The sequence below is a fragment of the Diospyros lotus genome, chromosome 12 (genome assembly GCF_014633365.1).
Source record: "Diospyros lotus cultivar Yz01 chromosome 12, ASM1463336v1, whole genome shotgun sequence".
In the NCBI taxonomy this organism is placed as follows: domain Eukaryota; kingdom Viridiplantae; phylum Streptophyta; class Magnoliopsida; order Ericales; family Ebenaceae; genus Diospyros; species Diospyros lotus.
In genome coordinates, this window is record NC_068349.1 from 17,932,956 (window position 1) to 17,954,702 (window position 21,747).

Genomic DNA, 21,747 nt, shown 5'->3' on the forward strand with positions numbered 1-21,747 from the left:
TTTTTGTTCCTTAGTTATAGTGTTTTGATTGTTTCTTTCTCATATATATTGTAATCAGTTCTAGTGAAGAAATCAGATAAATATATACAATTTTCTCACAATTATTCATGATATCAAAGATGAAATATCCTCCGACCTGCAGTACCCCTGCCCCAGCGACGATGGTGGTGTGGACTGACCCAAACATCGAACCCTTGCCCCAGCGATGACGGTGGTGCCGACTGACCCAGCGACCACAACTGTAACGATCGAAAAAAATTTCATGTAGAATAAATTCTTTTATTCCTACACAATATTCTGATACCAATTTTCTTTCATAACAGCGGAAGCGCAAATAACCGTTAATACATACCTCAGGGTGGCACTATACTAAAACATATCGATAACCATAATAAAACATGAAACCAGCACCCCTATGTCCAACAAACCCTCAAGATCTTTTCAGTTGGGAGAGCCCCGTACACGACGATATCGACAAGGATTTGATATCACTAAACTTGATCTCGAACTTTTCCTTCCTTAACCTGGAATGATGTTAAAACAAAGTGAGCCACGAGGCTCAACAAGCATATCTGAAATAAATGGGGATCATAGGAAATTACATCCCAATAGAATCACACGACTAGCCAGAGGATTCCCATATTCATTCCCACGTCATGTCTCAAGTTATTGCATATATTCATTATACTTTACGTCACATGCCCATGTCAGGTTCCACAGGCTCATACAACACATATTCATGATTATGGGAATGGCCAATCAAGCCCAATTCATAATGTATGTCGTGAACTGTCATACACGTTCATGTTCACATTGCCTTTCTACATCATGTACATGCTCAATAAAATACAAATAGCCCTTAGGCTCAATATGCTCAATAATATCATATGCAATATCATTACCAACAATACTCATTAACCATACATCACCCTCTTTGGCATGGCAGCACACGCCTATCATGCCTGGACGTCACCGACACAGCAATAACAATGCCCTTGCTTAGAGGCTGAGGGGACAAATTCCCATCATAAACCTCACTTGATAATCATATATACAATGTAATACATAATCATATGCAACTCACACCATCATGTATATGCAAGGGTTTTTACACAGTTGTTATGGGAATATTTATTCAGGTAGTTCAAGGCAAAAGCCCACATGTTCCATGTTATGCAAATTACGTCATTAAACCAATATTTGTACGTTCCCAACACATTTATGGCATAAGGCTTTAGCCCTATATTCACAAATCAACATATTGATATTTGACATGTTTCTATCATACAGTTATAGATCTCTTGTATGGGAAAGTATTGTACCACCTCACCTTCAAGATTAGGGGATATATACCGTCCGTTGTTATTAACATTATTGACTAGTCCACCATATTTGATAATATTGAAAATTAGACAGAAGCTGGTCAGTTAACCGCCCCTACCTTATAGGACACCCATGCGGACACACTAGTATTGTCATAACCACACCGAGTCTTCCCAACTCTCTAGAAAGCTAGTCCCACATTGGTTCGGCATCATTCCCAAAGAAGTAGGGATGATACAAAGCCCCAAAGCAGTTAGAAATAAATATCACCAGGAGTCACATATTTAGTTTAAACTCTCTGTTCACAAATTCGACAACAACTCACATATTATAAAATGGTTACCACGTATATTTGCATTATTAATGCGTAGTGCTGAATCATGGTAAGGGAGATAATAAATTATAGAAAACAATGGAGACTTGTGTAGGGATTACAGAACATAAGAAAAGGGTAAAGAGCTTGCCTTTATTTAGCCGATTCTTGCCTTTCTCGTGCTCCCGCTGCGAAGTAAAATATTTTGCAGCAACTATTAAGATTATGACTTCGAAATAATTAGATCTAACTGTGTAAACAATGTATTCTACCCATGAAAAGTTTATAATTTAAATATATAACACTTCTAGCAATTTTTACCCACTTACCTGAATATTTTATACACTAAATAACCTCAAAAACACCTTGATGTCTCCTATTTCCTCCCCTTTTTCTACCATTCTTGTTGCTGGCCGCTTCATCTTCTTCCTCCCATTTCTTCTCCTACTTTCCTTCAAATTTCCCTTGCTATTTATAGTGTCCCTAAACCCAAGGATTGCACCCCAAGTCCACTGTTTCATGCCACTAAATTGCTTTGTAATAATTCCCTCATATGCAATCTCACCAAATGCTTGGGCACCAAGGCCAAGATATATATATATATATATATTATTTAATCCACCTTACACCCACAGCTTCACACCCGCAGAATATATACATGCATATATATATAGTTGTACTTATATATAATTTATTATATAATTGGAATTATGAAAATTACATATAAATCCATAAATTATATTTTTAATCTCACTTCAATTTTTCTACATTGCAATTACACCCTCAAATATAAATTTTATTTGGATTAAACTATCAAAAACCCAAAATTAATAATTTAAGGTTACTCGATAAGGTCAATTTCATCCTTGAGCCCTCATAGGACTTTTGTTTCATCCCAAAACTAGCTTAGGGTTGTTTCTTACATAAAATCGAAGCGCCCTCAGGGTTTCGTTGACTTTCCAGAAGTCCCTTATGATCATTCGATTTTTCAGGCCGTATTTTAGCTGTACCAAAAACTGTCTCCGTTTTAATTTCTTTTAACGTCATAAATCTCGTCTCGAGACGCTCGTCAATATCATGTTTTTCTTCTAAGTATCTGAGTTCTGAGGTACTCTCTTCAGTGGATTTGGCTTATTACACTGATTTTTAGTTCTCTAAACTACTTCATAGTCACTTGGAAATTTCCTAAAAATTCTAAAATTACTTTATTTTATTTTGGGGTGTTACAACAACTCTCCACCGATGAAACCCTCCAAGGTTTCGACCGTCGACCCCCACACCAAACCAAACACTGACCCAAACACTATCCCAACGCCTCCACCCCTCAATCCCAGTGCTGCCTCTATGCAGACGTCCCACCTTGACCAACACCCCACTCCCTTGACTATTCACCGCCTTAATGGCACCAATTTTCAGGAATGGTACTAGTCTGTGAAGGTCATGATGACTAGTAAAGGGAAAATGGGCTATCTTACTGGTGTTCTACTAGCCCCAAGCCCTCAATCTCCCAAATACAACACATGGGCAGTAAAAAATTCTCTAGTTATGGCCTGGCTCATCCAATCCATGGAACCCAAAATTGGAAGGCGCTATTTGTTCTACAACACTGCCTAAGAAGTGTGGACTGTTATCCACCAAATGTACTTCGACTTGGAGAACGTCTCTCTCAATTGTTTGAGGTCTGGACTACCTTGCACTCCATGAAACAGGGAAGTATGTCTGTCACGGAATAATACCATTTCTGAGTTGTGGTAGAAGCTTGATCTGTATCACACCATTACTTGGCATTGTACCAAGGATGATCAACTGTTTCTAACTATGCAGGAGAAAGACTATGTTTTTGATTTTTTACAAGGACTCAAATGTTGAATTGGATGAGGTACGGGGTAGTATTTTGGGTACCAAACCTCTGTCGACTATCAATGAGGCCTTTACAATTGTCTGTCGCGAAGAAAGTCTCAAATGTGTTATGATGCCTCATTCCAAAGATCCCAACATGGATTCTACTACCCAAGGCTTTGCATTAACAGCATATTGTCCTGAAAAATCCAAAGGACCTTCCGGGCAACAATCTCTTAGGCCTCAGAAAGATCGTTTATGGTGTGAGTATTCCAACAAACCATACCACACCAAGGAGACTTGTTGGGACCTTCTGAAAGTAAAGCAAGATCGCTACAGGGCAAGCAGCGTAGTTCAAAAATTTTGAACCTTACCCCGATCCCGGCGATTGGATCAACGTCGAAATCAAATCATTCACATGCAGATAAAATAAATCTAACCTTTAGATTATCGAGTTGTTCGCGGATTCAAGCCGTCCAAGCGTCCGGCCTCTAACTCGTGATACGCGGCACGTGTCCGTTGGCAAGGAGAGCGGAATAGGAGTGCTAGCTCCTTCTCCTTTGCGCAGCTTGTGTATGGACGGTAAAAGAACGCCCACGTTTCAAATCGATGCCAAAAAGAAACGGGAAGAGTGAACGGCAATACGTTTTTCAACTCTTGAAAAACGATACCAAAAATCACCTTTTTTTTGGGCAACCCATAAAGGGATATTTATAAGGAAATATCCTAGGGTTTCTAAAACCCTAATGGAATGGGCTAGCCCATTAATTCTAATTTAATTAGAATCTTAAGTGGGCTTATTCTAATCTAACTAGAAATATAATTAAATGGCCCAATCCTTTTACAGGTTAAATAAAATATTATGGCCCAAATCTAATTCAAGCCCAAATATATTTTATTTAATATTTGGCCCAAATCTAATTTGGTCCAAACATAATATTTAATATTTGACCTAAATCTAATTTAGTCCAAATATAATATTTATTTTAATATTGGCCCAAATCTAATTTAGTCCAAATACTAACTTAAGCCCAAATATATTTTATTTCCTATTTTCCACTCCAACAAATAGAAAATTATTATATTAGAAACTCCTTCCTAATTTAATTAATTGTCATTTTAGGAAACTCTTTCCAATACTAACTTAAGCCCAAATATATTTTATTTCCTATTTGCCACTCCAACAAATAGAAAATTATTATATTAGAAACTCCTTCCTAATTTAATTAATTGTCATTTTAGGAAACTCTTTCCATTATGATGACTCCTCGTCATATCGACGTCATTACATCTATTTGTTCTTTTTCCGTGAAAACCTACGACGACACAACTTCTTGCCGAAGTGTCCCACTTAACCATACGTCCACTCTCCTGATTTAAGCCAGGGACCGTGCCTATTGCGTATGACTCATTAGGCTTCCGAATATGTTGGCAATGTGTCGGTACAAACACATAAAACAAGATTGGCCTCTAGCAAGGCATCATGCCTACCCAATTATTCAGAAGGATTCATAATCCGCAAATAACCTTTCACGAGCATGGTTACCGTGTAATTCGATTCTCTCGTCAATGTATCTTATGTGATCTCAAGTATGGCGATGTGTTGCTTGATAACGATCACATGAGTTTTCTTCGGTCTTCTGGATATCTTCACTTAATAGAAAGTAAATCAATAACTCCTTATTGATCTCTTTTACCATGGCCATGGATTTAAAGTGAATATCCACCGAAGGTGCCTTAGATACATCATCCTCTGTCAAGGGATAGACGAGTCCCATCTTGGTTATGCACTCATCTCCATAAGCCTCACGATATGCCCAACGATCGCCCACGTGCAGCCTTTATCTAGGCCCATCGAAACGATATCAAAGCATATCGGTCTTCTTATGAGATGACCATGACAACCTCAAGTCCAAGGATTAGTTACACCCATCTCGTATAAGAATTCCATCAACATATAACCAAAATGGATTCTCATGGCGAGTCATGTCCAGTGACACGTTCTCCAACATTGGTCACCTATGTACTTGTCTAGGCATCCTCATGCCTATGGGTGTGAGACCCCCATTGCTATCACATAGGAAAAACATAGCACATACAAGTCTTACCGCAATTGTCAATGTTCATTCTTGACATTGCTACGACTTGGGACATTTAATGATGTCTAGAAACTGTGATGCATCATCTCACATCTTTATAGATTAATCACAGTATACATCATATGGACTTCTATCTAGTTTCATTTGGTTATTACAATAATAACAAGAAACTAATAGAATGAATTCTTGTAAATTTGAACAACTCCTTATTCAAATAATAAACATGATTACAATTGTCAGTGTACAACATGCCCAATCTGATTGGGTCTAGAGCACCTACACTAACACCTTCATGGGAAGCCTGCCGATTGGAAACGCAGAAGTCAAAGACGCACAAAAACAGCTTATGTTGTTGATACCCCATCGGCCTATCCCTCCTTTGGCATCTTACCATTCATAGCCGAACAAATGGAGGTGCTGAAAAAACTCCTCCATCCTACAAAGGAACCTGATTCTAGTTCCATTGCACTTATGGCTCATAGAGGTAAAATTAGCTATTCTGCTTCCCTTTTATCTTACAAATGTCCCCAAGATTTTTGGATTGTGGATTCTGGAGTGACTGACCATATGTGTGGCTCTTTGGCTGGGTTTCTTAATTTTCGCCCTTGTACAGAGGACATTGGTATTACCATGGTAGATGGATCTTTGTGTAAAGCCGCAGGCCAAGGTGATTCATGGTGTTTGGTTTGCCACTTAAGTCTGTTCTTTATGTGCCCAAATTACATTGCTACTTAATCTCTGTTCATAAATTGGCAATCGATTTACATTGCTCTATAACTTTTTTTCCTTCCCACTGTTAATTTCAGGATTTACCATTGGCGAGGATGATTGGCAATGCTAGAGAGCACAATAGCCTATACTATCTGTCCAATGGTGGTCTATTCAGTCTTTCTGTTCCTATGGGTCTCGACACCATCTCTGACTCTGATGTCCTTCTTTAGCACCAACAATTAGGGCATCCTAGTTTTTTCATATTTAAAGTATTTGTACCCCCAGTTATTCATTAAGAAAGACCCTAGTTCCTTTCATTGTGATCATTATGTACTAACAAAACAATTACGTTCTCCCCCATCCTCTCATCCTTATACACCATCACAACCATTTCACCTTGTGCATCTCGAGGTCCATCTCGAGTTTCCACCATCATTGAAAAACGGTGGTTTGTCACATTTATTGATAATCATACCCGGGTTTGTTGGGTCTACTTGATGAAAGATAAGTCTGAGGTTCCCATGATCTTCAAATAGTTTCACCAACTTATCAAAAATATTTTTCAATCTTTTATACAGATCCTCCAGGTTGACAATGGCAAAAAATATTTTTCTCATGCATTTAATCACTACCTTTAAGACCAGTGTATCTTCCACCAAAGTTCTTGCTCTTACAGTTCTCATCAAAATGGGGTGGTCAAGCGCTAAAATCATCATTTGCTGAAAGTTGCCTGATCCCTCATGATTGCTAGCCATGTCCCTCATTCTCTTTAGGGAGAGAGGCTCTTTTTTACTTCAACCTACCTTATCAACCGGTTGTCATCCAAAGTTCTCAAGTTTAGCACTCCGCTTAGTGCTTTACTCTATATCTTTCCTTCCTCTCAAATTCATAACTCTCTTCCACTTCGGGTTTTTGGGTGTCTTGCCTTTGTTCACAATAATCAACCCAATTCCAGTAAGCTTGACCCCAAAACCTATAAGTGTATTTTCTTGGGCTACTCTGCTTCTTAGAAAGGGGATAGGTGTTATCATCCTCCCTCCAAAATATTTTTGGTTTCCTGTGATGTTTCCTTTGTGGAACACCAATTCTTCTATCCCTAAGCTACTCATCGGGGGAGACTTCATTAGATCATCTTTAAGATCCAATAGCCGTAGGAGAACTTGTTAGACCAAACCCTGAGGAACAAGCTTTTCCTGTGATCCTAGACCACCATTGAAACATGTTTACTCTCGCAGGCTACACACTCTTGAACATAACCATGAGTCTAAACCAGTGGTAGATCCTCCTGTGGAAAAGGAACCAAGTGTGGTTGAAGAAGATGTAGAAGAAGATAACGACTTGGATCTCCCAATTGCTATTAGAAAGGGGGTAAGAGGTTATACAAAGCACCCAATTTCTATCTATCTCACATATTTTCAGTTGTTAGGAAGTTATAGGGCCTTTATTTCCAAAGTGGATGAGATTCAAGTGCCTCGCACTATTCTTGAAGCATTACAAGATCCACAGTGGAAAATGGTGGTAATGGAAGAAATGAAAGCTCTAAATAAAATGGGTCATGAGAGATGGTGGAGTTGCTCGAAGGAAAAAAGACTGTTGGAAGCAAGTGGGTGTTTATAGTGAAGTACAAACTAGATGGCACTATAGAAAGATACAAGGCTTAATTGGTGGCTCAAGGGTACACCCAAACTTATGGAGTTGACTATGAAGAGACCTTTGCTAGAAAAACTAAATACAATTCGAGTATTGCTATCACTAGCTGCAAACTTGGATTAGGAACTACACCAGATGGACATTAAGAATGCTTTTTTGAATAGCACTCTGGATAAGGAAGTTTACACGAGAGCTCCTCCAGGATTTGAGATGCATTCAAGATCGAGGAAGGTATGTAAACTGAAAAAATCCCTTAATGGTCTAAAATAGGCTCCTAGAGCATGGTTTATTAGATTTAGCTCTGTTATGAAGAAACTAGGGTATAAACAAGGACAAGAAGATCACACTTTATTTGTCAAAAGAAATGATAATGGGAAGCAAGCAGTCCTGATTATCTATGTATGATATGGTTATCATAGGTAATGACACTATAGAGATCGTGAATTTAAAGAAAGAACTACAGTTAGAATTTAAAGTGAAAGACCTCAAAACTCTAAAGTATTTCTTGGGAATGGAGTTTGCTAGGAGTAAATGGGGAATTTTCATCTCACAAAGAAAATATGTTCTAGATCTATTAAAGGAAATTGGCAAATTGGGATGTAGACCTGTATCAACACCTCTAGAGAGGAATTGGAAACAAAATATTACAAATAATGATCCTCCAGTGAACAGGGAGACCTATCAACACCTAGTTGGGAAATTGATCTACCTATCCTTAACTAAGCTAGACGTTACTTCCAGTGTGAGCTTGATCATCCAATTCATGCATGCTCCCACGAAGAGGCATATGGGTGCAAGAATTCAGATCCTGAGGTACTTAAAAGGAAGTCAAGGAAAAATGATTACTGTTTAGAAAGACGAGTACTAGGGATGTAGTGGGGTACTCAGATGCAGATTGGGCAAGAGTAGTAGATGACAGTAAATCTACAATTGGGTATTGCACTAAAGTTTGGGAAAATCTAGTCACTTGGAGAAGTTAAAAACAAACTGTTGTTGCAAGAAACAGTGCAGAAGCCGAGTTTCGTGCATTGGCTCAAGGAACTCGTGAGCTCATTTGGATTCAAAGACTTATGGCAGATTTAAACATGTCTATCACCAGTCCCATGAAACTTTACAGCTACAATAAATCAGCTATAAGTGTAGTACACAACCCAGTTCAACATGACAGGATAAAGCACGTTAGAATCGACAAACATTTCATCAAGTCTGAAATAGATAATGGAACTATTTTCTTATCCTATGTTCCTACAACTTCTTAGGAAGATGATGTTCTTACCAAAGCTCTATCCTAACTAAGCTTTGAGTTTTGTGTGGGCAAGCTAAGAATGATTGACGTCTATTCACCAGCTTGAGGGGAGTGTTGGAAGATCAAATCCCACAATCTATAGGATTAGAATCAATCTCAATTATTGGGATTGATTCTTGTTGGAATAAATGTAATTAGCATTTGTGTATTAGCTATCAATTAGCTTGTAATTAGGCCTTAATTTTAGCCTTAATTATATTATAGCCTTACTATAAATCTAAATAGAAGAAGGCTAGACCTCACACAGTTCTCTTCTCCTAAAAGGGTTTTCTGTCTTTTTTTTTTTTTTTTCTCTCTTATTCAACATGGTATCAGAGCCAGGGGGAGAAAAACCCTAAATTTCCTACTTTTTTTTCTCTCCTCTCCCTCTCTATCTCTCTCCTCGTCAGCATTGCCTTGCTTGAATCTCCCTTTTTCCAGCCACCAGTTGCCAGAACCAACACTGTCGTTGAGTCCGCAGCTCCTTTTCCGGTCTACCCTCGACGACCCACCTCCGGCAAAGCTCTGACATGCCGACACGTGCCCGTCGTTGGAATCTACAATTGTCGCCCTGTTTTGCTTCAATCTTTCTCACCGGAGCCCTGATGGCAACACCGTCACCACCGTTGGACTTGTCTCACTCAGTTTGTCCCAATCCCGATGGTTTCGTTGTCGTCCGCTGTCGTTGGAGCTCTGACGAGTCTCTACTATTCAGTCGCTGTGCCTTTTTGACACTACAGTAACCCTCCAACATCTCTTTTAGCCTTGTTTTTCCTCAGATCTATTTTTTAGAGCTGCCTTCCATCCAAAATATGGAGAGTTCAACATCTTCAATCACTTCTGGATCTAAATCTATAGGATTCTCGTAACACCCGGTGTAACCGGTGTTAGGAGAACAGAAAAGGAAGTAAGAAAAATTCCAAAAATGCCCTTGAGAAGGTGTTGAATCCTTGAGATGAGGGTGCCCTATGAGAGGGACATTTTGGTAAATTGGATAGCAAAGTCCAATAAAAGGGTAATTTGGTACATTGGAGATAATTCCAAGGTGGAATTGAATATGGAAGTGAATTAGTTCCCATTTTGCATTATGTGGAAATAAATGGGATTGAAAATTCACAAAGGATGTTTTGGTAATTTTGGAGAGAAATTTCATAAAGGAATTAATTATGAGAAAATGAGGAAATTAATTATGGGAGTGGAAATAATTAATTGGTAAATTATGTTTATAATTAATGGATGGGTGAGATGGAAGACTTGGAAGCCAAGTTTGTGTCTTAGAGTGACACTTGGCATGGTCTTATTCAAGCAAAATTAAAGGATTTAAATAAACCAAAAAGAATGGAAAAGATGAGCCATTTAGCCCATGTGAGTGTAATGATTTGTTGCAATAAAAAGAAATTGCAAATGAAAAGAAAATGGTCAAGCATTAATGGGGGAAAATGGGAGATTAAAATAAATGAGAAAGAAAAGCATTTATGTCTCTCCAAGTTGTCTTTCATATTTAATGTGGTGAAATTAGTCCCAATTAAATAAATGAGAAATGGGATATTTATGGGATTTGAAGACTTGATCCAATGGTGGAAAATTAGTCTTGAAATTGGAATTTATCTAATGGTAGAGATTTAAGGCTTTATGTTGGCATGGATTGCCAAATGGGATGTAAGGATCCAATAGAAGAATGAAATGGATGGTGGAGATTGGATCTCCAAAGAAGTCCATGGCTAGGATTCATTCTTGAGAAACACATGGATTGTGTTAATTTGGATGGTGGGGATTTAGTCTTCCAAAATGCATCAAGGGTTGAGATTAAAGAAGACTAAGGGCTATGGATTGTGCTTCTTCCAATGGTCAAGATTTATTCTCAAAAAGTAAAGGAGAAATGAAAGGTTAGGATCAAGTCTTGCAATTGGGAATATCAAGGCTAGGAAAATAAATCAAAAAGAAAAGAGAAATGAAAGTGTATAAAAAGGGAAGTGGACCTTCAAGCTCAAGTTTTTCCATTTGAAGAGTCTTGAGAAAGAAAAGAGAGGAAGATGGAGGAAGTCTTCCCTTTAGCCATTTGAAGGAAATAAAGAGAAATGAAGAAGAGAGAAAGAAGAAGAAAAAGGAGAAGAAGAAATCCAAGAAGCCTAGAGGTAAGGGTTTCATAATTTTCTTGTATCTCTCATTTTTAAAGGATTTCTTTATAATCCTAGGCTTGTTTTTCATGTAAGGAGTTTGAGGAAATTAAAGGAAGTGATTTTGGAGGCTTGAAGTTGTTGGAAACTTGAAGATCCATGGAGTATGAGGTAAGGGGAAAGCCCCAAGTGGATGGAGGCTAGCATGACTCTTGTATGCATTTTAACATTTTTGTGCTTGCTTTGCATATGCTTGTGTGCATGAGACTCATGGCCATGAAATTGTGTGTTGGGATGGGAATGTTGAAGCCTTTAACCTTGAGGGTTGAGGTATTGGAACCCTAGGCACTTGCATATGGCATTAGCATCTATGTTGTTAATTTCCATACTTTATGTCATTGCACCCTTATTGAGCTCTTGGAGCTCATGAGGTTATTTGACCTCTTGTAGGTATTGAAGCATGCTATGGAAGGGTTTGGCAAGAGAAAGAAGCTTGAGCATGAAGACATTGAATATTTTTCTCAAATGGTGTAATTTATGTTTAAGTTGTATATGCTTTATGTAAGGGTTTCTTAAGCCCAAAGTGTATATTTGGAGTGTATATTCCTTGAAGGGTTGATTTTTTTTTAGTGAATGAGATTGAGGCTTATGGCATGTTGAAGCCTAGGCAAAAACTTCACTTTGGTATGATATGTTGTGTATTCATCAAGAGGTGGATTAAGCCTTAATTATGGAGAATTAGAGGCAAACCAAGATAAATGTGAAGTTTATTTGTTTAAGTTAAATTCTGGAAAATTTGGGGTTTTATAGCCTAAGGAAAAAAAAGGAGTAAAGGAGTGAAAGGGGGCAGCTGCAGGCTGCTGGAAGCAGCAGCCTGCAGCCCACGCGCAGGCAAGCGCGCAGCCGCGCGCGCGGGCAGGCGGCCGCGCGCGGGGGCGTGCGCGCGGGCGAGCGCGCAGCCGCGCGCGCCAGCAGGCGGCCGTGCCAGCGCGCAGGCACGCGCGGGCGCGGCTAGGCCGCGCGGCCAGCGCCTAGCGGGGCCCCGCCGGCCAATTTTTTAAAAAAAATTGGAATTTTTGGGAGAAATTGGGGCATTTCTAAATCGATTTTGGGCCCCGGAGGAATTTTCAAAATAAATGGATTTTCGGGCCTTTGGAGAAAATGCCGAAAATTTAAAAATTTGAAAATGATGAGTTTATCCTCCAAAATTGGTGATCCATCAATGGATTGGTTTAAATGGTGATTTTTGGAGCCCGGTAAAATTCTTCAATGAAAAAGAATTAAATAAAATGAGAAAATGGCGATTGGGCGCCTGAAGGAGATTTTCTTTATAGCCAATGCGGTGTGGCAAAGCCCAATTTTGCTAGTGAATCCTGGGATTCAGCGAAGGGAAGGACGAGCCTAGTTCCCACCTAGGGCGTTTCGTCTTGAAACACGATCCACCCTTCGCTAAGGCCGGGCAGATGGACAATTCGGGTGATTGTTCACGAGTAACACCCGTAAGTGGGAGCGAGGCGTTACAATTCTCTTCACCTTTTTCTTCCTCACCATCATTACTTCTGAAAAGCTAGTTGGAAGTAGTAATTACATGTCTTGGGCTGCCTCTGTTGAGTTATGGTTCATGGGTCAAGGAATGGAAGATCACTTGAATAAGAAAGCCGATGAAATTCCCAATGCTGAGAGAGCAACGTGGAAGAAGACTGATGCTCTTCTTTGTAATATGTTATGGAAAACCATTGATCCAAAACTATATGTCATTTACAAGGCATGCAAGACTTGTGTTCAGGTATGGAAAAAGACCAAATCTCTTTATGCTAATGATATCCAATGTCTCTGCTCTATTGTTTCCACTATTGTTCATTTGAAGCAACAGGATATGGATATGTCTGAATTTCTTAGTTGCCTAGAATCTTTCAAGGAAGAGTTTAAATCTCTGTTACCAGTTGGTAATATTGCAAAAGAACAGTTGCAGCAGCAAGATAAGTTCTTTATGGTTCTAGGATTAACTACCATTCGATTTAAACTTACTCTGGTCTGGGATCAAATATTATCCAATCCCACTGTTTCGATGCTAGAAGATGCCTTTGCCAGACTTCTTTGGGTTTCTTCCTCGTCTTCAGTCATCGATGGTTCTCAGGTTGATTCCTTTATCTTGGCGTCACAAACTTTTGGTAGAGGAGAGCAAGGGAACAACCAAGGTGATAACTCACAATGAGCTAACCACCTTAAATGCAATTACTGTTATAAGTGGGGCCATCTTTGAGAACAGTGCCACAAACTACATGGTCAACCCCTATGCATTGCTAATGTGGCTCAATCTGTTGCTGCCAATTCCCCAACAAAATCTTCTGAGAATCATTCTTCTTTGTCTCTTATTTTGACTAGAAGTGATTATGAGGACTATCTTTAGTATCAAGCTTCTAAGCAGGCTACATCGTCATCTACTACTTTTGTGGTGCACACTGGTAATTCTATTGCTTATGTTACTCGATCAACTACTCCTAGACCAATGCTGGTGCAACCAATCATCTCTTTGGTAACTAAAGTCTTTTTTCTGGTCTCTCTACTTCTTCCTGTATGCCAACTGTTACTCTTGTCAATGGTTCCAAAACATCATCTACAAGCATTGGTTAAGCCCAACTGCTCCCTTCATTACTCTTAGATTCTATTTATATAGAAAAAAGAGAGAACCCTTCTTTTAGGAAAAAAAAAAAAAGATAGAAAAAACAGATGTTGAACAAGATAGAAAAGAGAGAAAACCCTTCTTGTAGAAGTAGAACTCTATGTTAGGTCTAGCCTCCCTCTATTGAAATTTAGAGTAAATTGTACAATAATTAAGGTTAAAATTAAGGCCTAAATTATAGTTAATTACATCTAATCACATGCTTAATTAGCCTTAAATTATAGTTAATTACATCTAATCACATGCTTAATTAGCCTTAAATTATAGTTAATTACATCTAATCACATGCTTAATTAACTGCTAATTACATACTAATTGACAGCTAATCTTTAACTGCTAATTACATGCTAATTGATAGCTATTCCTTGATTTGTGGCAAATCTTTCTTCCTTGATTTATGGCAACTCTTCTTGATTTTTCTGCCTTGATTCACGATAGGTATATTCCAGGTTGTCTTCACAGTTCAAGACGTTTACTACAAAGGTTGATGAAATTCAAATTCCTAAAGATATCCATAGTGCTTTACAAAATGCACAATGGAAGACGGCTGTAATGGATGAAATGCATGCATTGGAAAAAAAAGGGCAGATTGTGGCATTACCTAAAGATAAGAAGGTGGTAGGCAGCAAATGGGTATTTACTATTAAATATAGATCTGATGGGAGTCTTGACAAGTACAAGGCAAGATTAGTAGTCCAAGGATTCACTCAAACACAAGGATTGGATTATGAGGAGACCTTTGCTCTAGTTGCAAAATTAAATTCTATACTTACTTGCTCTCTCTTTCAGCTAATTTGGATTGGGAATTACACCAACTTGACTTTAAGAATGCATTTCTCAATGGTAACTTAGAAGAAGAAATCTACATGAAAATCCATCCAAGCTTTGAGACAGAAGATAGAAAAGGAAAGGTTTGCAAGCTGAAGAAGTCCTTGTATGGACTTAAGCAATCCCATAGGGCTTGGTTTAAACAATTCGATACAACTTTAAACCAGCTAAGGTACAATAAGGGGCAGGCTGATTATACTTTGTTCACTAAACATATAGCAGATGGCCAGAAAACTATCCTAATAGTATATGTGAATGATATTATTATTATTGGTGATAATATCCAAGAGATAGAGCTGCTTAAAAGACTTAGGACAAGTAAGGTATTTCCTAAGAATGGAAGTGGCAAGAAGTAAGGAAGATATTTTTATATCTCAAAGGAAATACACATTGGATTTACTTAAGGAAACGGGGAAGCTTGGTTGCAAGCCAACTAGCACATCGTCGGAACCAAAGGTTAGTGGACAAATTGATCTACTTATTGCTTATGCGACTTGATATAGCATGTGCAGTAAGTGTGGTGAGCCAATTTATGCATTCACTCGCTAGTAAACATCTTAATGCTGCTTGACATATTGTAAGATATCTTAAAGGAACACCTAGGAAGGGCTGTTGTTCAGAAAAATTGAAGACTGGGGAATAAAGGGTTTTATAGATGTTGATTGGGTTGGATCTATTAAGGATAAAAGGTTTACATCAGGATATTGTGCTAAGGTATGAGGAAATCTTGTTATATGGAGGAGCAAAAAATATAATGTTGTAGCTCGAAGTAGTGGTGAGGCAGAGTACCGAGCTATGGCTCAAGGTGTGTGTGAAATAATTTGGCTTGGAAAACTAATGGAAGACTTGACGATACCTATACCTACCCCTACAAGGCCATACAGTGACAACAAATCAACAATAAGCATTGTGAATAACCCTGTACAACATGATCGGATGAAGCATGTAAGGATTAATCAACACTTTGTTAAACTAGGAAATTGAAGATGATGGGATCAACCTTACCTATATTCCTAGTGGTTCACAAGAGATTGATATTCTTACCAAAGCCATGACTAAATAGGGGTTTGAATTGATTAGAAGCAAGCTAAGAATGAGAGACCTCCATTCACTAGCTTAAGGGGAAGTGTTGAAGGAAGAATATACAAAATATCAACTGTCGTGTGGTGATAAGAAGAGATTGGAATGTGGTAAAGGAGATAAGATGATAAGAAGAGATTGAAAAGGTTTAAATTAAAGACGGCTGAGACAATAAAAGAACGGACAAGAAGTTAGAGATAAAGTAGTTCCTTAAAGATAGGATAGAACTATCACTTAAGTTTGAATCTTATCTATTATACTATATTTACATTTATATTTTGTATCCCTGTATTCTATGAGCAAACCAAGGCCTGCTCATGTATAAATACCTCATCTAAGTTCAAATACAAGTGTGAAAAACAGTTTGTTTTGTTCACCTCCAATTATACCTAGAATTTACCTACTTCGGGTCTTCTATTTGCACTAGTTTTTGCCTATAAATATGTGGGCATAATTCTTGTAACTATAATCTTCCAAAAAATAGTGAAAAACACCTAATGCTGCCTTGGACATAAGCATTCTTTGCTGAACCACGTAAATTGTCTTTTGTGTGCGCGATGTTGTTCTAGTTTTTTTCCCTGTTTGATTCGTTCCCTCACAGTAACAACAGGAAATCTTCCAACTTCTTAGTAATTTCTCATTATAAGTAATCCTATATAATGCTCTTTTTGCCAAGTTGAGAGGTCAACATTCTAAAACGGCCCATTAAAGCAATAGAATTTTGAAAAACTTTGTTGTTAAGAGCTGGAACATTTTTTATCAAATGAGGATGTGATGCTCAAAGCCCATGAAGAGGTCAAAGTAACAATGCCTGAATCATCTGCTGTGGGCCTTCAGTTGGCTTCTTAAGAAAAAGTTTCACAGTGGCAGTCAGCAATTGCAATTGAACTTGTGCGGGCTCTTCAGGGAAACTCTCCAAAAAGCTCTCAAGGAGCTCATCAGCATTGTCAATTCTCTCTGCATATTCACCAATTATCCAGATCATTGATGCCTGAGGTAAAGTAAGTGAATCAATAATGGTGATGATGATGGAATACATAGATACATTAAAAAACAAAAGTAATTTACAAAGCCAAAATCTTGAAATTGTTAGGAATACCTTGGCCTCAGGCTCATCTAGAGTATCTAAGCTTTCACAGAGTGTAGAAATGATGGATTCATAGCTGTTACGACACAAAAAAAAAAAAAAAAATTAACAGCTGGCCGAGACAACAAACCGCTATAAGATAATAACATCACAGAACAATATACAAAAAAACTGGAATTTACAGCGATCTTATGGAGCAAATTTATAGGGAAAAAGGACATAAGGGACAAGAAAAATTTACGTGTTAGGGTATCTTCTAAATATATCTTTAATGACAATGATAGCTTCTTGAACCACATAATTTACTTTAATCTTAATTAGCTCCAACAACACACTGATGCATCGCTCAGCTGCTCTCTCTAACTTGATAGCACAACGTCCAATTGCACGAACAGCCTTTCTTACAAAATCTACATCTACTTCTGTTGCATATTCTTTGAACTCCAAAAGAACCTGAAAAGTGACCATCAAGTGAGCCATACAACAAAAAGAAATCTGTCCAAGAAACATTATACTTTGATTATGTTAAAATAAAATTATTCACCTGGTCTATATTTCGTTCTGATGCCAGCTTTATCATGATTTCTAACTTTTCCATCTTCACATAAATTGGATCATTGTACTTGCAGAAGAACACCTAAATTTCATAGATCTCACCTTTTAACTCAAAATCTAACCATGAGAAACTAGAAATCCTTGTTTATAGACACAAATACCAAGGAAGATGAAATCTAATCAAAACACCTTGATTTCATGTGCAAGAATTGTAGGCCGCCTTTGTACAATAAGGTTGATGTTTCGTAATGCCACGTATTGAATCTCAGGCTCTGCAGACAATAATGTCACAAGAGGAGGAGCCATTTTCTTGCAAAGATTCCGAACCACATCAGTACTGGTAATAAGTTCCATTTGTCGGAGGATCAGCTGGAAGGTAGGATAATTTTAGAGGGATAGAGGAAGATATCCAACAGTAGAATTCAACAAGAACATGATGTATGTGTAAAGAAAAAACAATTAATAATGAGAATGCCAATTAAGTTTATAGGAAGAATTAAATGTACCTTGACAGAAGAAAGCACAACTGCAGAATTTGCATGTTGTAGTCGTGGAGTAACACGCTCCACAATATTCTCAGCTTCACGACCATCAGCTGCCTTGTACTTGGAAAGAGCATCCAATATGAAAACTTGACCCCATCTGAAATCCAATGCCAAATGAGAAGCATACAGTTAATAGCAGAAAATTTAAACAAATATATTGTTATGATAATTGATGTCAAATACAGATACTACCAAGGATAGAAGCTTAGTTTAAAAATTCAGCCACATAATACATAGCCAATGGAACCATATAGAACAACCACAACCCATTTGATAATATCAGAATCATTCAACATATGGCACCACAGACATTAATAATAATTCTTGTCCCAAATTCAACCGAGAATAATTCCTTTCACAAAGTCTTGCATAAATTAAATTCAATATCTAGCTAAACATCTAGTTAAACACAATAGAATGTTCCAAAACATAAATTTACATACAAATTCATAAACAATAGGAAGTCAGAAGGATTAAAGACAAGGAACTCCTGCAAGAACCCCCATAGATGTGGTCATGAAAAGACAGTTCAACCTATTTAATAGAAAATTGTCTAAAGTTAAGCAGCAGTAGCTTGAAGACTGCAAAACTCTATCTTTGCCATTCAGCATGTTAAATACTTTACGTGGAAAAGCATAAAATATTTTTTATTAGCCATTTTCAAATGGCATGTAAAAGATCACTAGACCAATAAACTGATTAACAACCAAATGTAAGATGGTGATAAAAAAATTAGTACCATGCCAAGCATGATAATTATACTGCTAAACTACTGGTGCACAAGGATGAAGCGGGCAAATGGATCCATATTTAAGGAGTGCAAAAACAAACCATAAGATGTACCTAGGCATGGAACATTCTTGTTGGAAACAATGTAAAAGGTTTTCTTACAAAGAGATACATACAAACCTACTAAACAAGCAACAACACTGGAATATAGTGTATATGTAATGTATAACCCCACCCTCAAAATGTGAAAATTACAGCATATTTCACATTACCGAAGAAACAAACATACTTTTGAACCAAAATACTTACTCAGTGCATTCATTTAGTGCAGTAAGAAGCTTTGAAAGCGTATGAATTGTGATATCAAAAATGGGCCTGCAACTGCTACCTTGGATCTCTGCAAGTGCTGCAATAGCATTTGCCACGACCATTGGATTGTTATCAGATATCAAATCCTTGAGAGCTTCCAGAAACCCCCTATCCTCAACTAGGTCAGCATTTATGTCATATAGTTTAGCAACACATACAGCTGCAGTCTTGCGAACATAGGGATCATCATCCTGATAGAAGATAAAATCAGGAAATTTGAAAATCATTATAACTTGAGGATGTCCTGAAATATGAATAGCACACGCAACTGAACTATAAGACACTCGTAATATTGTTGCTGTTAATAGCAAATGAAATAAAAGTTTGGATGATTTCAGTTGGATTGGATCAGAGAGAGAAGGTGCTATAGCTGGAATTGGTCTAGTCATAAAAAGATCCTTCTTGTATGTTCTAGAATGATTTTTTTATTCTTTTTTCTGTCATATGATCCGTAAATTCAGGATTATAACCACCTTGCTGTATAAATAGGGTAGCAACCCTTATTGTAAATTGTTGAAGAAATAAAATAAGACCGGGCCGGGTCTTGAAGATTATCCATTATCATCTTTCTATTTATTTTTGTTATTTTGTTTTATTTATTTTGCTTTGTATTATCTTGTATTATTTCTTAGATTATATTTGTATTATCTTTTAGTATTGTAATCTAGTAGAATAACATCTAGTCCTAAATAATAGAGTTGTAATTTAGTCCTAAATCTTAGGAGAATTCTTGTATAAATATTTCTGATTCACATCAATTAAGTGTGTAGGAATACCGCTTCCCTTTCTCCCTTTCCACATGGTATCAGAGCCTTGTTAATAAGCTGATACAGTAAACCCTAGTGCATTCATTGCACTATTGCTTCATTATGTTCAAGTGCCTTCATTACACTGTCACTGTTGAAGTCGAAACACCATTGTCCGACCACCACCATTGGGTTCACCGTCATCAGATCAGCCGACCACCGGAGACCCACGGTCGTCGTAGTCCCCACACACCGCTGCCAGTTTGCCTCCGACCCCACGCGCTAGCGCGTGAAGGCACGTCCGCTATCCTTTTGTCTCCAGCTGCTCTAGATCGGCCCTCCGACGTCTTTTTAGCCCATCCCTGGTGTCAAAATCCTTCGTGTTTGTGCCATCCAATCGTATCATGACAGAAACATCCTTGTTGAACGCCCCATCTTCAACTCCTTTGTCCAACATAACCAGAGAGCTAAATCCAGTTGATCAAAACCCTATAGCAAGGGAGTTGCCAAGCCTTCATCAATCCTACCAATTAGATGGTAGGAATTATCTTCAATGGGCTCAATTGGTGAAGACCCTTCTTAAAGGACGCGGCAAAGGAAGTCACTTGACAAACAATCCACCGAAAGAAGAAGATCCATCCTTCACTGTATGGGATGTGGAGGACTCAAGGATTATGTCCTGGTTGTGGAGTGCAATGCAACCGGACATAAGTAGGAATTTTATGTCCTAAGAACAACTAAAGAGATCTGGGAGACAGTCCAACAGACCTTCTCCAAGGTTAAAGATGCCTCCATGATTTTTGAAGTGAAAACAAAGATTAATGCCACCAAACAAGGGCAGTTGACAGTGACCGAATACTACAACCAAATGAAGAGCTTATGGTTGGAGCTTGACCAATATCAAGCCATCAAGATGGTGTGCCAAGAGAATGCTGCAACTCTCAATCAAATAATTGAGAGAGACCCGATTGTGAAGTTCCTAGCCGGGCTCAACCATGAATTCGACCAAGTAAGGGTGCAGGTTCTTGGTAAGAACAAAGTCCCAAATTTAAATGAAGTTTTTGCTATTATAAGGAGTGAGGAAAATTGAAGATATGCAATGCTAACTAAGCACAACACCGAAGGATCAGCACCGATCATCAGTAAGCAAGAAGGAAGAGGAAACAAGGCTGGAGAATTAGGTTTTCAGAACCCTGGAAGACCTAGACCTGTTTCTCAAAACTGGGGTGCTAGCTCTAATCGTGATGAGCAATGGTGTAGCTATTGCAAAAAGCCTTGACACACTAGGGAAACTTGTTTCAAATTACATGGGAAGAAGTGATCTTAAGCAGAATTGGAGGCTTTAAGAATATGAAACCCCAGACTTATCTATCCAATAAGGATCCAAAAGAAGAAGGAGAATCAGAGGCTGATCTAACTCAATTAAATACCAGGGAGTTAGGCAAGCTGAAGGCCTTTCTTCGAACGTTCCAAGATGGAGCCTCCTACTCCTTATTGCAACAAGGTAATACTCTATCCTATACAACTTTTACAGCTTCTAAATCTGATAAGAATAGCATTTGGGTCCTTGATTCAGGAACTACAGATCATATGAACCCTAATATCCATTGTTTTGAAACCTATGAAACCCTTGAACCTACTAAACATATCATCATTGCAAATGGAACAACTGTCCCTATCTCTGGAAGAGGTAGAGTGTCATTAAACCCACAGCTTCACCTTGAATAGGTTCTTCATGTCCCAACCTTAGCTACCAATTTGATCTCTATACATAAACTAACCAAAGAT

At 38.1% G+C, this 21,747-nt stretch overlaps 1 pseudogene; it reads right to left on the reverse strand.

Moving 5' to 3' along the window:
- Positions 1-21,747, reverse strand: part of LOC127787400 (beta-adaptin-like protein B) — a 48,106-nt pseudogene that overhangs the window by 5,606 nt on the left and 20,753 nt on the right.